Source organism: Diceros bicornis, chromosome 28, assembly GCF_020826845.1.
Source record: "Diceros bicornis minor isolate mBicDic1 chromosome 28, mDicBic1.mat.cur, whole genome shotgun sequence".
Taxonomy (NCBI): domain Eukaryota; kingdom Metazoa; phylum Chordata; class Mammalia; order Perissodactyla; family Rhinocerotidae; genus Diceros; species Diceros bicornis.
Genome location: NC_080767.1, coordinates 42,064,544 through 42,080,670, shown reverse-complemented (window position 1 = coordinate 42,080,670; position 16,127 = coordinate 42,064,544). Strand labels below are relative to the sequence as shown.

The window sequence follows — 16,127 nt, the reverse complement described above, 5'->3', positions numbered from 1 at the left end:
GACTCGCACGGGGACCCCAGAAACGCTCCCGCCGCAGTCGGTGAATTAATCGTTGGCGTGATGTCTGACCCGCGCCCACCCCCTGCTAGAGGCGGGGACCCTCGGGTCCTGCTGACCGCCCTGGCCCCGGGGCCTCGAACTGTGCCGGGCGCAGAGGGCGCGCGCTGAGTAAGTGTTGGAAGTTGGGCGAACGCCGCCCTGCCTGCAGGATCCCAGAGGTGGGAGTACAGAGCTGGGAGGGTGTGGGCCGTAGGAAAGCCACTGATGGCCTGCTTCGTGACTGCTGTTGTTACTTCATTACAAGCTGCCGTGTTACTAGAAGCTCCTACGTGTCCACCGTCCACTGTGTGCCCGGCACCGCGTCCACAGCTCCTTTTTCCCCCGGGCTAGCGGAGGTGAAGTTCCTTGCCTTAAGTCTGCACAGAGCTCGAGGTTGAGCTGGCCTGGCAGCCCTGGAAGCAGCCGGCCCCCTCTGCCCCAGCCCCCACCCCCCAGATCCCGGAGCTGCCTGCTCCAGGGCCAGCGTTCTCGCCAGGAAAGCTGCCCAGGCCTCCAGCTGCCTTTGCCTTTGGATTTGCCAAATGCTTCTCTGTGTCTGTGCTCACTGCCTCACCCCGGACTTAGAGATAAACAACCTGAGGCTGAGGATGGATAAGTTACCTGCCCAGGGTCATGCCTCAGGGAAGCAAGGCAGGCAGGATTCTAGCCTGAAGTTTAATGGGAGACCAGAACTTCAGAGCAGCAAGGACCTGGGAGAGCATCCCTCAGTCGTCCAGGAAATAGTCAGTGAGCACCGGAGAGCCTGCGGCTCTGGGAAGGGTGGAGTGGAGGCTGGGGGGAATCAGATGACTGGTCCATTTGCACACCTGGGTCTAACGGGAAGAAACACATGTAGACCGGGCCCTCCTGTCCCGGAAGTCTGGCCTGTTTTGGGAAGGTCAGGTAGGGAGTACTGTTTTCTGGGAGCCTGCCCTGGGCTGGAAGTCAGCTTCTGTTTCTGGTCTCTTCAGTGACTGAGTGGCCTTGGATGTCTTTCCAGTTTTGTTTTTCAAATAGTCCAGAGGTCTTCACCTGCCCAAGCCCTGTGGCGTCTAGATGCTGTTCAGGATGCTAGGGCCTGTGGGGATGGAGCCCGGCTGGTGGAAGGGGCGGACCGCAAGTGAGACACAGATGCCTTCTGTTTGTCCTTGCTGGCCTCCTGAGCCCGACCTGGACGTTTCTGGGGCTGAACTGGACTTCGTTTCTTGTCTAGAAAGTGCCAGGGGTTTGATAGGATCAGAAACCAGAGACTTTTTCCTACAGGGAATGAGAAGGGTGATATTTCTAGTCTTACCAGTCTGGGGAATTTTGGGGCCAAGTGTCAAGAAACTCATTAAACCATGGTTTTAATGCTTCACTGAATTGTTTTAATAAGCAGTATTTTTTCATTATAAGAGTAATACTTGTTCACTACTAACAGTTTGGGAAAATGGGTCTAATTAATAACCACCCAGAGATATGGACTATTAATATTTTGGCATTTTTTCCCACAGTTTTTAAATAGTGCTGTGACGAACATCTTTGATGATATGGGCTTGGAAGCCGTCTGAGTATTTCCTCAGGGAAGATTCCTAGAAGAGACACTGATGGGCCAAAGGCTCTGATGCGTTTTGCCAAAATGCCCTCCAGAAACGCCCGTGTGAGTGCTATCCGCCCACTGGCTGGCAAGCAGCCGTTCTGCTCTCCTGCCAGCCCTGGGTCCTGTCGTTCCGTGTCATCTCTGGCAATCTCAGGTGAAACAAGCCTTTCATCACTTTGATTTCCATTCCTTTGACTGCTGGGGATGTTGAACATCTTTTCATTTTATTATTGGCCGTTTGGAAAACTGCCTGTACGTGTTCTTTGCCCATATTTTATTTTTCTGTTGGGGTGTGTGTCTTTTTTTTATTCTAGAGCTTTTTGTATTAAGGGTTTTAGCCCACTGCTACTCTAGACTCATGGGCATCGCATTTATTTTTCAGTTTGTCATTTTTTTCTTTTTTAACTTTGGATTTAGCTTTTTGTTTGCAATGCCCAGGTTTTAAATTGGTATGTAGCCAAATCTGTCAAGTTTCCTTTTATGGTTTCTGGCTTTGGGGTAAGGCCTGGGGTAGCTCTCACCACGCTGTGATTTTATAAGCGTTCACCAATTTAAGGGCTAAATTTCAAAATAAGAGAACAATTTCAGACAGAGGGGCGAGAGTGAAGGCTTTCTGGGAAATCAGATCCCAAAGTGTGTGATGGGGAATCAACGGTTTCTCGAAAGGGAGAGCACTTTCTTCTCTCCTTTTTGAAGCCACTGATCTTTGGATATATCTCTCTGTGTGTGTTTCTCTATATATCTATATCTATATTTTTTTAACTTTTAGGGGCCTCACCTGCGCCCTGTGAGGTCTTCATTGGAGGAATAAGAAGAAGTGTCTGTTTTTTTTTGTGTGTGTGAGGAAGATTAGCCCTGAGCTAACATCTGCCAATCCTCCTCTTTTTGCTGAGGAAGACCGGCCCTGGGCTAACATTCGTGCCCATCTTCCTCTACTTTATATGGGACGTCGCCACAGCATGGCTGGATAATCAGTGTGTAGGTCCAGGCCTGGGATGCGAACCTGCGAATTCTGGGCCGCCGAAGCAGAGCGCTTGAACTTAAGCGCTACGCCACCGGGCTGGCCCGAGGCGTCTATTTTTATCAGAACTCTCCTGTTGTGAGAGGTCCCGGCTTTGGCATTGGGGACTCAAGTTTCCCTCTAATCGGGCTCCTCACTGTGCAGGTTTGGGGTCTCCTGGCGTCAGCTCGCAGGCTGCCTTCCCACTGTTGTTGCAGTAGACGCATCTGCCATCTGGAAGTGGGGCCACCTGCTCTCCTCCGAGGGAGCAGGGATCCCCGGCATCTCTCTGCTCAGCCCAGGGCTGAGGCTTCTAGAGTGACAGTCAGTACCTCTGCTGTCCCGAAGGTGGGCGAGCGGTGGGGTCAGGGATGAGAGCAGTGGGCATCGGACATGAGGGCCTGTGGTCAGGCTCTGGGGCCCTGTGCCGGTCACTGCACCCCTCTGGCCCTCCATTTGCCATTCTGTCAAGGGAGCAGAGAATCTGTAGGGACCTTCTCGATGTTCCTCTCCATACAGGAGTAGAGGCACCTCCAGGGGGCCGGCCGGGGCGCCTCGTGAGACCTCGTGAGTGGGTGCTCGTTGGAGAAGCTAGAAGGCCCTATGTTTGTATCTGAAGAGTTAATGACACTCTCCTAATTAAAGAGACCCCATGAAAGAAGGCGCCTTTCCCCCGCACGTGAGGACGTGTGACAGTCCCGGGAGGACGTGGGGGACGCAGCCTCCCTGCGTTGGCGGGAGGATAACCGAATGCCTCCCTGGCGTGTCTGTGAACTGTAGGATGCGCCGACCCCACTTTGAGGACTCTCTCCTGAGGTCACGCTACAGGCGCATCTCTGCAAAGACTGTTCCTCACTTATCAAAGCAGAAAACCCTGAACGGCCGACAGGAGGGCGACAGGAAACAAAGGATGCGGCACCGTCACCGATGAGCCTCTGTTGGAAGGAGTGAGGTCGGTCCGTGTGTCCACGGGAGCAGGTCAGTGTGACGCCTCATCCTGGTGGCCTTCACAGGCGGGTAGCGGGGGTGTCAGGTGACCTGCTGCCTGGCCGAGTGGATGCACTGTCTCATTTTTCTCGCCAGGGCGTGTGAGCAACCATTAGCCTCGAGCTTTCCTCCGGGAAGTGGCCTGGGGTGGGGGGCCGGCAAGGAGACGGTTGTTGTTCCGGCTGACTCCTTTTACACTGTTTCAGCTTTTTAAATCATGAGCATTGCTTTCGTATATAAAAAAATTAACTCATATAAAATATTTAATGGAAACGTGTGAGTGTTCATGTGTGCAAGTGCAGTCATGGCCACACTCTCCCCAGAGCCAGGTCCAAGTGACTCTGCCGACTCGATTCGATCTTTGTGAATTTTATTTTTGCAAAACAATCTCAAAAATCTTTTACCTCAGCAGCGACTTTTTTTTTTTGCCTTTATTTTTTATTTATTTTTTTATTGATGTTTCAATAGTTTTTAACATTGTGAAATTTTGGGTTGTACATTTTTGTTTGTCCATCACCATATATATGACTCCCTTCACCCCTTGTGCCCACCCCCCACCCCCATTGCCCTTGGTAACCACAATACAGTTTTCTCTGTCCTTGTGTTGGTTTATATTCTGCATATGAGTGAGATCATACAGTGTTTGTCTTTCTCCTTCTGGCTTATTTCATTTAACATAATACCCTCCAGGGCCATCCATGTTGTTGCGAATGGGACGATTTTGTCTTTTTTTATGGCTGAGTAGTATTCCATTGTATGTATATATCACATCTTCTTGATCCAGTCGTCAGTCGAGGGACACTTAGGTTGCTTCCACTTCTTGGCTATGGTGAATAATGCTGCAATGAACGTAGGGGTGCATAAGCCTCTTTGGATTGTTGATTTCAGGTTCGTTGGATAGATTCCCAGTAGTGGGATGGCTGGGTCATAGGGCATCTCTATGTTTAATTCTGTGAGGAATCTCCATACCGTTTTCCATAGAGGCTGCACCAGTTTGCATTCCCACCAGCTGTGTATGAGGGTTCCTGTTTCTCCACATCCTCTCCAACACTTGTTGTTTTTTGTCTTGGTGATTATAGCCATTCTAACGGGCGTGAGGTGATATCTTAGTGTTGTTTTGATTTGCATTTCCCTGATGATTAGTGATGTTGAACATCTTTCATGTGCCTATTGGCCATCTGTATATCTTCTTTGGAGAAGTGTCTGTTCATTTCCTCTGCCCATTTTTTGATCGGGTTGTTTATTTTTTTGTTGTTCAGTTGTGTGAGTTCTTTATATATTATGGAGATCAACCCCTTGTCAGATGTATGTTTTGCAAATATTCTGTCCCAGCTGGTGGGTTGTCTGTTCATCTTGATTCTGGTTTCGTTTGTCTTGTAGAAGCTCTTTAATCTGATAAAGTCCCACTTGTTTATTTTTTCTTTAGTTTCCCTAGTCTGGGTAGGCATGTCATCTGAAAAGATTCCTTTATGACCAATGTCAAATAGTGTGTTGCCTATATTTTCTTCTATGAGTTTTATAGTTTCAGGTCTCACCTTCAGGTCTTTGATCCATTTTGAGTTAATTTTTGTGAATGGCAATAGCAGATGGTCCACTTTCATTCTTTTGCATGTGGCTGTCTAGTTTTCCCAACACCATTTATTGAAGAGACTTTCCTTTCTCCATTGTATGTTCTTAGCTCCTTTGTCGAAAATTAGCTGTCCGTAGATGTGTGGTTTTATTTCTGGGCTTTCAATTCTGTTCCATTGATCCGTGTGTCTGTTTTTGTACCAGTACCATGCTGTTTTGATTACTATTGCTGTGTAGTATGTTTTGAAGTCAGGGATTGTGATGCCTCCAGCTTTGATCTTTTTTCTCAGGATTGCTTTTGCTATTCGGGGTCTTTTGTTGCCCCATATAAATTTTGATATTCTTTTTTCTATTTCCGTGAAGAATGTCATTGGGATTCTGATTGGGATTGCATTCAATCTGTAGATTGCTTTAGGTAATATAGACGTTTTAACTATGTTTGTTCTTCCAATCCACGTGCATGGGATGTCTTTCCATTTCTTTATGTCATTATGGATTTCTTTCAATAATGTCTTGTAGTTCTCATTGTATAGGTCATTCACCTCCTTGGTAAGATTTATTCCTAGGTATTTTATTCTTTTTGATGCGATTGTAAATGATATTATCTTTTTGAGCTCTTTTTCTGTTAGTTCATTATTAGCATACAGAAATGCAACTGATTTTTGTAGATTGATTTTGTACCTTGCAACTTTGCTGTAGTTGTTGATTGTTTCTAATAGTTTTCCAATGGATTCTTTAGGATTTTCTCTATATAAAATCATGTCATCTGCAAACAGTGAGAGTTTCATTTCTTCGTTACCTATTTGGATTCCTTTTATTCCTTTTTCTTCCCTAATTGCTCTGGCCAAAACCTCCAGTACTATGTCGAACAGGAGTGGTGAGAGTGGGCAGCCCTGCCTCGTTCCTGTTCTCAGAGGAATGGCTTTCAGTCTTTCCCCGTTGAGTATGATGTTGGCTGTGGGTCTGTCATAAATAGCCTTTATTATGTTGGGGTACTTTCCTTCTATTCCCATTTTGTTGAGAGTTTTTATCATAAATGGATGTTGGATCTTGTCAAATGCCTTCTCTGCATCTATTGAGATGACCATGTGGTTTTTATTCCTCATTTTGTTGATATGGTGTATCACGTTGATTGATTTGCGGATGTTGAACCATCCCTGCGTCCCTGGTATAAATCCCACTTGACCATGGTGTATGATCTTTTTAATGTATTGCTGTATTCGGTTTGCCAATATTTTGTTGAGGATTTTTGCATCTATGTTCATCAGTGATATTGGCCTGTAATTTTCTTTCTTTGTATTGTGTTTGTCTGGCTTTGGTATCAGGGTGATGTTGGCCTCGTAGAATGTGTTGGGAAGTGTTCCATCTTCCTCTATTTTTTGAAATAGTTTGAGAAGGATAGGTATTAAATCTTCTTTGAATGTTTGGTAAAATTCTCCAGAGAAGCCATCTGGTCCTGGACTTTTATTTTTTGGGAGGCTTTTGATTACCATTTCAATCTCTTTACTTGTGATTGGTCTATTCAGATTCTCCATTTCTTCTTGGTTCAGTTTTGGGAGGTTGTATGAGTCTAAGAATTTATCCATTTCTTCCAGATTGTCCAAATTTGTTGGCATATAATTTCTCATAGTATTCTCTTATAATCCTCTGTATTTCCATGGTATCCATTGTAATTTCTCCTCTTTCATTTCTAATTTTATTTACTTGAGCCTTTTCTCTTTTTTTCTTAGTAAGCCTGGCTAAGGGTTTGTCGATTTTGTTTATCTTCTCAGAGAACCAACTCTTTGTTTCATTAATCCTTTCTACTGTATTTTTGGTCTCAATTTCGTTTATTTCTGCTCTGATTTTTATTATTTCTCTCCTTCTGCTGACTTTGGGCTTTGTTTGTTCTTCTCTTTTCTAGTTCTGTTAGGTGTAATTTAAGGTTGCTTATTTGGGCTTTTTCTTGTTTGTTAAGGTGGGCTGGTATCGCTATGAGTTTCCCTCTCAGGACCGCTTTTGCTTCAGCAGCGACTTTTAATGGCTTTATTCAGTTTTGCTTCTTAAGTGTCAGGTTCTTAGAATCCTCCTGGCATGAATTTTACCCAGTCTATTAGTTACCGTTTCACACCCTAGTGTCTATTATGAGGTGGCACTCTAAGCTGGAACAGAAAGTAAGCCTCTTGAGACGAGATTATTGAGGAGGGCCCAGTGAGCGTCATGCGTGGAAAACAGGGACACATCACCTCTGATTCAGTCAAGAAGGAGCGGGATATTTTCCACTTCAGGATTTGAGAGAAAAATGATTTTCTCTGATTCTTTGCAGAAAATAAATTAGACCAAGCCCCTTATTCTTGTTAAGCAATTTTGGGAAGTTGTTCCTGTCCTTGGAGAGCTTGGGGGGCCTGGGGGTGGCACTGAGAGGTGGCTGGGACTGGGGGCTCAGGGCCGGGATGGGAGCTCCCTCTGCAAAGGCAGGACAGACGTACGGAGAAAAGGCAAGAGTGACAGAGGCCAGCAGAGGTGGGACATCTTAGGCCCTGATGGGCTCTGGGACAGGAGCCCCACCTCAGGTCGGTCCCGCCCAGACTCGAGAAGGAGAAGGGTGTGCAGGGGGATTGCGAGGAGCACCGCGGGACGTGGGGCTGGGCAGAGGGGAGTTGGCTGCGCTGTGGATATGGTGGAGGCCTCAGCTGAGATGGCCCCTCAGGTTGTCCCAGTTGAGGGAAGTGGCTGGGCCTTTACACCCCTGCACAGAGGCCGCTGGACGTGGCTGCCCCTGGGAGGGAGGTGACCTCTGTCCAGGAGTGTCCTCTGAGCTGGGGCGTGGCCCTCAGGGGTCTTAGCTGTGGCCGGCGCAGGCTGCACTCCTGGCACCTCCGCCCTGAGGGGGGTCTGGGCAGCTGCCCTGTGTCCGCCACAAACTGTCCAGGACTTCAGTGCTTTGGAAGCAACGACTTGAATCTCGTGCTTCGGAAGCTCTGCCAGCAGCGCTCTCTCTCCATATTTCAGGCAAGGAGTTCTTCAACTTGTTAAATCTTTCTCAGAGATTCTCTCCCAACTACATTCAATGGAAGAGGCTGCTGAAAATGCGTCAAGAATTTGTAAGATTATAAGACTTAGATATAAAAATCTGAAATAGAATTTTAACCATCAGGATTAAAATGACGGCAAATGCGATGAAAGAAACACATTCTGGCAAAACTTGTCGCGAGGTCGCTTCTGCGCTCTTGGTAAATGAAATGTGGTGCAGAGCGAAAATAAGAAAGTTCACACTCAAGTCTCAAAAAATTTCTCCAAATCCGTAAAAGTTATTCTATTTCGATTTCCCTTTGGCAGAAGAAAGAGGGCGTCTACTGCACATTCTCTGAGTTTTGGAACAGCAGTATAGAAAATTTTATATTTTTGTACAGAGATCTGCTTATATCCTGAATCACTTATTCTCCATATGAGATATGGTGGTGAAGAGCATCCTCAGAGCTTGATGACGGTTTCTGGTTTCCTTGTGTAGACGTGAGTTTGGTGCCGTTCGAGAAAAGAAGAGATTCGTGGAGATCCATGCCTTCCACTCACCTCAGGACCATCCAAGACTGAAAGGAGTTGAAAGATGCCCACAGGGGAGAGAGAAACCTATGCTCTTTGATTCCAGAAGGCGCCATCTAATTTTATATTAAAGTAACCTTCAAAAATATCCCCCCTCCCCGACCACACTTTTTGTGTTCTGCCTCGGGAACGTTTCTGGTACGTGACCAGGAGGAACGTCCAGCCGCTTTCTTGGCGGTCACGTCATGAGCTGGTGGACAGAACAGACGAGGGGTCTGTGGGTCAAGGTGGAGATCCACTGGGCCCCTCAGAAAGGGAGGGGAGCCGCGTGGGGTGTGCGTGTGGGCGTAAGCTGCATCTCAGGCTGGGCTGCCTTTGCCGCGCTCGCTCACCCACAGGACCCGTCCTCCTTGATGGCAGGTCCAGAGGAGGGAGACCTTCCCTCCTCAGGAAGGCTCTGGGGGCCAAGCCCCAAGGCTGCGGAAACCGAGGGGGAGGAGTGAACAGGGTGGGCACAGAGCTGGGGCAGTGGGGGTTCCCCCCCGTTGGATCAGGAAGTCAGACCCAGCCTCTCCCTGGGAGTCTAGGCTTGTCACTTACTGTTGGAGTTTTCAGCTGACAGCGTTTCAGTCCCCGTGAACGTGATGAGCAAGCGTGCTCGTACTTTAGACCTGGGTGGTGCAGTGTGGTCGTCCACACGCCTGACCACTGCCCCCCCTCCCCCCAAAGCCCAGGATGGAGGGAAGGACAGGAGAGCTGCCCCTGCCAGGCCCCCGCAGAGGTGGCATGTGCATGGGGAGAGCTGGTGGGGCACGGAGGTGAGAATGCTCAGAGATGAAACAACTGCCCAGCTGGCACCTTCTGCTCTGTTTACATAGCAGGATGAGCCCTCTTATAAAAAGCAGCCACTCAACTGCTTCCTAACCCACGTTAGGAAACCACGGTCTCCGGTTACAGCGGAAGAGGCATTGCGCAATCTTACGCCTGAAAGGCAAATGGAGCTTGACCGGAAAGAGAGATGCAAAACCTAGCCGAACTTCTTCTCTTAGAGTAGAAGCCAGAGAGACAGACGCTTTGACCTGGCCACGCAGCACCTCCGAGTATACAGGTCACTAGCTGAGTGACCCGCTGTTTGGTTAAGCTGATGACTTGGGCGGAAGGGACCTCTCATTTCACTCCGTGTGGTTCGCTCACGTATGGAGACCCTAAGAGTGCTGTGTGTTCTTTCCAGCCTTGAAGACGTAAACGCAGTAGAGACTTGCGTGTCTTCAGTTAGGTCAGCGTTAAAGGAAGATGTTCAGGGAGATGAGTTTTACCTCGGAAGGCAGGCTCAGAAGCAGATGGTCTGGGTAGAGGAGGCAGCGACTGGTCGGCTCCGTGGGACCCTAGGGGCTGTTATTATCTGCAGTCTGGTCTGTCACCAAGATGAACAGGAGTGTCATTCAGACTCGCTGGCTGAGGAGCCACTCCTGCTCCGAGAGCTGGAACAGAACATACCGGCACAGTCTGAGGTCTCCAGGGCCGTGGGGGCCGCTGCCAGCGTCACTGTGACAAATGAGCCGCTCCTCCCTGTGTGGGCCCTGCTCTGACAGCCACCCTGAGTCCCCCGCCTGCTGGAGGAGAAGCAAGTCTGCCTAAAACCTCAGCGGAGAAACCCAGGGCGTTGAGAGGAGACACCAAGAGAGAGTGAGTCTTACAATGGTGTCTGCTCTGTGGATCTTCCTAATATCTTGGGCTGATCTACTGGAAAACAACAAAGCTTTGCCTTGCCCTTAAGACCTAGAGAAGGAAGAGGTCTCCCTGTTGTGAGTCTGCTGGGTCTTCCTAAGACGCCCAGAGCTGGTCTTGATACGTGGGCTGCAGAGACAGTCAGTTCAGGCGTCCTCTGAAGGCTGCAGCCTCGAGCCTTTAGGGTTGTGAAAGGAAAGGAGCCAAGAAAAGAACATTTGTGATTGAAGAAAGAGAGAGCTGCTTCACGGACATTTTCTTGAAGAATCCGGAGCTGAGAAACAAGGTGGAGGAGAAGGTCCTCCTCGAGAAATGTCCAAGCAAGGACCCTGTCCCTCGGAGAAGGTACAAATGAGAAGACAGAGCTTCTTCTCGTGCTGCCCATCCCTGGGGGGTCGAGAGACCCTGGGCTCAAAGGACAGGCCGATGGCAGAGAGTGCATCATCAAAATGTCCTGCCCCAGACCCAGGACTTGTAGCTTGTCTTGATAAAAATGGTAAAAATTTAGTAGATATATTACAGTCTTGACCCTGATGGTACCTTCTAGTTTTCTTACCACTGGTGTTGAGACTTAATTGAAGACTTCAAGTGGACAGAATGACATCGACCATCAACCCTGAGACCTTGGTCTGGGGGACAAGTTTAGAGCGTGTGACTCCCCTCTAGTTCTGGACCCCCTTTCCACGCTGGAGCCAGCGCTCAGAGGCTCCCCTTGTGGCCTCACTGCACAGAGCTGGAAGCTGCCTCCTGGGTCCTCTGCCTTGAGGGAGGGCACGTCGTCATCCTCCATCCCTGGAGAGAGGCTGCAGACGCTCTCCTGCCAGAGAACCTGAGCTTCAATAAAGACAATCATTGCGATGGACTGAAACTCATAAATAGGTTTTAATCCATGAGTTTGCTATCACATTTTTAAAAAACCCCAAATTGGTCACCTTTGGAGGATAAGGAAGCAATTCCTTCTCTTGAAGACAGGCAAGTGAAGAGGAAGGGTCCAGCATCTTTCCTGCCTTTTCCATGTGAACTGTGCTACCGGGTAGCCAAATAGTACATGAGGGAGTCTTTTTATCAAAGTATTCCGACTAATAAATGAAGAAGGAACGATAGATGTAGAATATCACCGTTTTGAATGCCTGGGGAACTCCTGAGTGTGGGGAATGGCAGCTGCTGGCCCTACAGAAGGGGTGAGCAGACCTTCCATGCCCCTGACAAGGAACATGGCAGGCAGCCCCAAGGGCCGGCCGAGGGCATGGAGCCTGAGTGATGGAGCCCCTGGCCCCGGTTGCCACCCACGGGAAGCCCACTGGATGGGGCCTGGGAGCGGCAGGCGGAGGAGGTGCCAGCAGCACCCAGACGGTCGGGGTGGCAGGGTGTGGGGCTGGTCTTCCCTGGGTCAGTTGTAAGGGAAGGTGGGGATGGAGGAGGCCCTGGCGTGTTTCACCAGCATTCTCTCCCCCTCCCCCTGCCCCTGCCAGGGATGCTAGGAGTCTTCCCAGATCTTCCCCAGGAGCACCTGGTGGGGTTCCTGGAGGGAAAGCCCTTGAACATGTGGCCCCCCAGACTGGCCCCCACTCTTGTTGCACGCTCAGCCTGCCGCGGTCCCCGTGTTCCCGTCGGAGCGTGCCTGCGGTTACCGCTGCAGAGGCTTCTCCCGGTGGCGGGTCTGGGCTGTGACTGTCTGAATTCCCCTCTCTCCAGATTTCGGGGCGGCAGTTTGCCCCGCAACCTCAGTTCTCCAGTGGGACCAAGAACACTCGTTGGTTCTGTTTGTGCAGTGTTTCCCCGTTCTGAGGATGGGAGTGCCGGCCTCCCCGCCCTTGACACGTGAGAGCTGAGACAGAAGTGTTTCCTCTGCCGCGCTGCGATGCGCCTCCCGGATGGAGTCTCTGCACTTCTGTTTCCTCTCCTTCCATGTCCTTTCATCTACTTACTTGGGCTTGTTTGCTCCTCTTTGCCAGCTTTTTAAGGACGAGTGGGGCTCTGAGCCCTGGGTGTGCCGCCCAGCCCCTCCTGTCCCTGACTGCTGCGGGAGGAGACGTCTGGAAAAGGAAGGCAGCCAGGAGTCTTTTCACGCCCGCCGAGCTGAAGTATGGGGCTGCTGGTTTTTTAAGGGGGGTCTTAATACTGGGAAGGGCTTCACAGACCATGTGGGAAGCCCCTTCCCCTTATAAGGGGGGTCGGGCTGCACAGGTGTCCTAACTCAAGTCCACGCCCGCGACCGCAGGGCCCTTGACGTTCAGAATCTCGCTCAGCATCCACAAAGTTGCGGCTTATGTTTATAAAAGTCAAGTTTGCTAAGTTGGGAAATAATTGGGTTTCCTTTAAAAGCAGGAAAAGTAAAGAAGAAAAAGTGAAGAAGATCTGACATCTAAAGGGGCGAGATTCCCTTACCTGGACAATGCCCTTGTGCTGGCCCGAAGGCCCTTGCTGAGCAGTAGGGTCCCCGGCAGACAGGATTCTCCGCCGATCCCATCCAAGCCTCGCGTCAGCCCGGGATGTCCCTGCTCCCCCGGCAGTGGCTGCCACTGGGCCGACGTTGACCCTTATCTGGTCAGGTGGCTCCTTGGGTGTGATTTGTCCTGTTTTAGCTCCAATTACAGATGTCTGCGGTCTTGCTACAAAGTTCCTAAGTCATGACCAGTGTGTCCTCGGGGGCCCGGCTGGAGTCAGCGCAAACCGCCCATTTCTTTAGCGGCACTTAAGTGACCTCCAGGGTTGGGTTGAGATCATAGTTAGCTGTCTCTGGAGGAGACATCCAGCGGGGCGCGGCACCCCCTGCCGTCCACCAGGATGGGGAATGGAAACCTGCTGCTCCATGTGGGGCCAGGGGAGGGGCTCAGAGGGGACGTTCTCCGCCTCTGCCGGGAGACCCCAGGGGAGCACGGCAGAGCCAGAGCACCCATCCAGAAAGCAGGTAAAAATAACCGGGCAGCCGTCATCTTTGGGGAAATCTGCAGAGGCCGGGAGTACATTAGGGGTTCCCCGGGGCTGGGCGGGGGTGGGGATTAGGGGTGATGGCTGCAGGGTGTGGGTTTCTCTGTGGTGATGAGAATGTTCCACAGTCCACTGTGGTGAATACACTGAAAGTCACTGATTTGTACACGTTAAATGGGTGAATTGTGTGGTGTTTGAGTCATATCTCAGTAAAGCTGTTAAAATAAACAGGTAAACCCCTCGGGCTGGCGCTGGAGGGTGCCACTGTGCCCCGGGCAGGACCCTATGTGCCGGGCCTCAGGGAGGCTGGGCAGGAAGACCCCCACAGGCCTTTCCCGGCGCTCAGAGAGGGAGCTGGGGTCCGAGGCTGTGCCAGTGCTCACTGAGGAGTGGAGATGGGGAGCTGCAGAAACGTGACTTCAGTGTCACCTCAGGTCCCCGTCAGTGGTTCTGTCCTGGGGGGAGCCTTACCTGACCCACCAGCCTCGGCCTTCTTGGTGCTGTATGCATGGTTACCTGCCGCACCCCCTGAGTGGGGGCCCCGCCTGCAGGGTCGTCCTCAGAGCCTGGCACAGGCCCGACAGATACTAACAGAAAGTGTCAACGAACTCATGAAACGTGTACTTAGCACCTTCTGTGTGCCAGACCTTGGGGATGCAAGTCCAGCCCTGCTCTCCAAGGACCACAGTGTGAGTGAGGAATCCGTGTGGTGAGAATCGGCCACTGAGTGTGAGGTAAATGCTCCGATGAGGTGAGGCTGGAGGAGCTCGGAGCAAGGCACATCCAGGTTTTGATCAGAATGCAGTGAGGAGCCACGGGAGGGCTTTGAGCAGCAGAGGGACAGGATCAGAGTTCCTCTCCCCTCTTGGGCTGCTGAATTGGGCAAGGTGGCCATGTACAGGTGTGCAGGTTGCTCACTGCACAAAGGAAGGCCAAGTCACAAGAAGGTCCTATAGGAGCACATGGTGGCCCTGTGGGAGGAAGGATTGAGAGGCACAGGCCAGTGGAGAGGATGGACCCTAATCAGATATTGGCCGAGTGGGGAGTTTCCCGGAGGGAAAGTGCAGATGAGAGAGGAGCACCCCATGGTGGCCCGTGAGGGAGGGGATGGGGTTAACAAGGAATAAATAAATACAGTCTGAGGGAGAAATCATGTGCTGTGTGCTGAGGGGAAAAGGGCTAGGAAGAAAAACAGGGCAAGGCCAGGGAGTCAAGACGGGATGGATGGGGGCCTTGCTCAGGGAAGTCGTCTCTGGGAGGGTGACATCAGAGCGGAGACCAGGATGATGTCTGGGTATGAGCCGCCCAATGGGTGGGGAGGGGCTTCCCTGCAGGGCACGGGGGCCAGAATGTGCTTGGTGGCTCTGGGACACGGAAAGGAGGCCAGGTGACTGGGATGTAAGGAGCAAGGAGGACGCTGGAGGTGGGAGAGATGGCCAGGCCCACATTGGTGGGTCTTGATTTTTTTTTTTTTGTTTTGGTGAGGAAGATTGGCCCTAAGCTAACGTGTGCCCATCTTCCTCTACTTTATATGGGATGATGCCATAGCATGGCTTGACGAGCAGTGTGTTGCTCCGTGCCCGGGATCTGAACCCTCAAAACCCTGGGCCGCCTAAGCAGAGCATGCAAACTTAACCACTACGCCACCGGGCCGGCCCCTTGATATTTTTCTAAGAGCCCTGAGTTGCTGTTGGAGGGTTTTATTTTAGTAAACCTTTTATTTTAAAATAATTTCAGGTATATAGAAAAGTTGCAAAAATAGTACAAACACTGCCCTTTATATCCTTAACCTAGACTTCCCCAATGTTAACGTTTTACCACATCTGTCTTTCTTGTTCTCATTTTCTCTCATTTTTTTCATGAAACAGTTGAGAGTAAGTTGCAGACATGATGCCCATTACCTCTAAATAATTTTGTGTACGTTTCCTAAAAACAAGGACATTGTCCTACATAAGCGCAGTGTGATGATAAACATTAGGAAATTAATATTGACACACTGCTGTTATCTGCTCTACACGCCTGATTCAAGTTGCTGACACCGTGATGACACAGTGATGTCCTTTATAGCGAAAGGACACCTCTCCTCTGGCCCAGGACCCACTCAGATCGCAGGCGGCTTGAATTCCGTGCGTCTTTGGCTACTTTGAGTCAGTTCAGTTCCTCAGTCTGTCTGTCCTCATGACCTTGATGTTAAAAAGAAACAACAGGGGGCCAGCCACGTGACGTAGTGGTTGAGTTCCTGCGCTCCGCTTTGGCGGCCCGGGGTTCGCAGGTTCGGATCCCAGGCGTAGACCTACACACCGCTCATCAAGCCATGCTGTGGCGGCGTCCCACGTACAAGATAGAAGAAGATGGGCACAGATGTTAGCTCAGCGACAATCTTCTTGACCAAAAAAAAAGAGGAACTCCAGGCCCGCAATGGAGTCGCTTATGCTAAGCCCCACCAAGACTTCATACCGAACCCAACTGCAGTTTCAGTCTGTCCCAGGAGTGGGATATTAAACCAAGCAGTCTGGAATTTCCTGATCAACACTAGTGAGGTAATCTGCCTGATAAACCCTCTGCCTTCCCCTGAAAGAAGGTGACCTTGCCTGGAATAAGCCACTCTTCTGCTTTCTAGAACTTTCCATTTTGTACAGCTCCTTGGAGCTCTTTTCTGCTTGCTGGGCGGGGGGGAGGGGTTGGTGTGCTGCCCATTCATGAATCGCTAAGTAAAGCCAATTAGATCTTTAAATTTACTGGGTTGAATTTTTGCTCTTTGACAACGTTTTT

General features: G+C 50.3%; 1 long non-coding RNA gene across 1 annotated transcript; it reads left to right on the top strand.

The window, feature by feature from the left end:
- Window positions 1–3: 3 nt before the first annotated feature.
- On the top strand, window positions 4–4,029 carry LOC131393504 (uncharacterized). The gene is made up of 3 exons (XR_009215928.1): window positions 4–168; window positions 1,533–1,772; window positions 2,388–4,029. It is a non-coding gene; the product is annotated as an uncharacterized LOC131393504 (long non-coding RNA).
- Window positions 4,030–16,127: the final 12,098 nt, after the last annotated feature.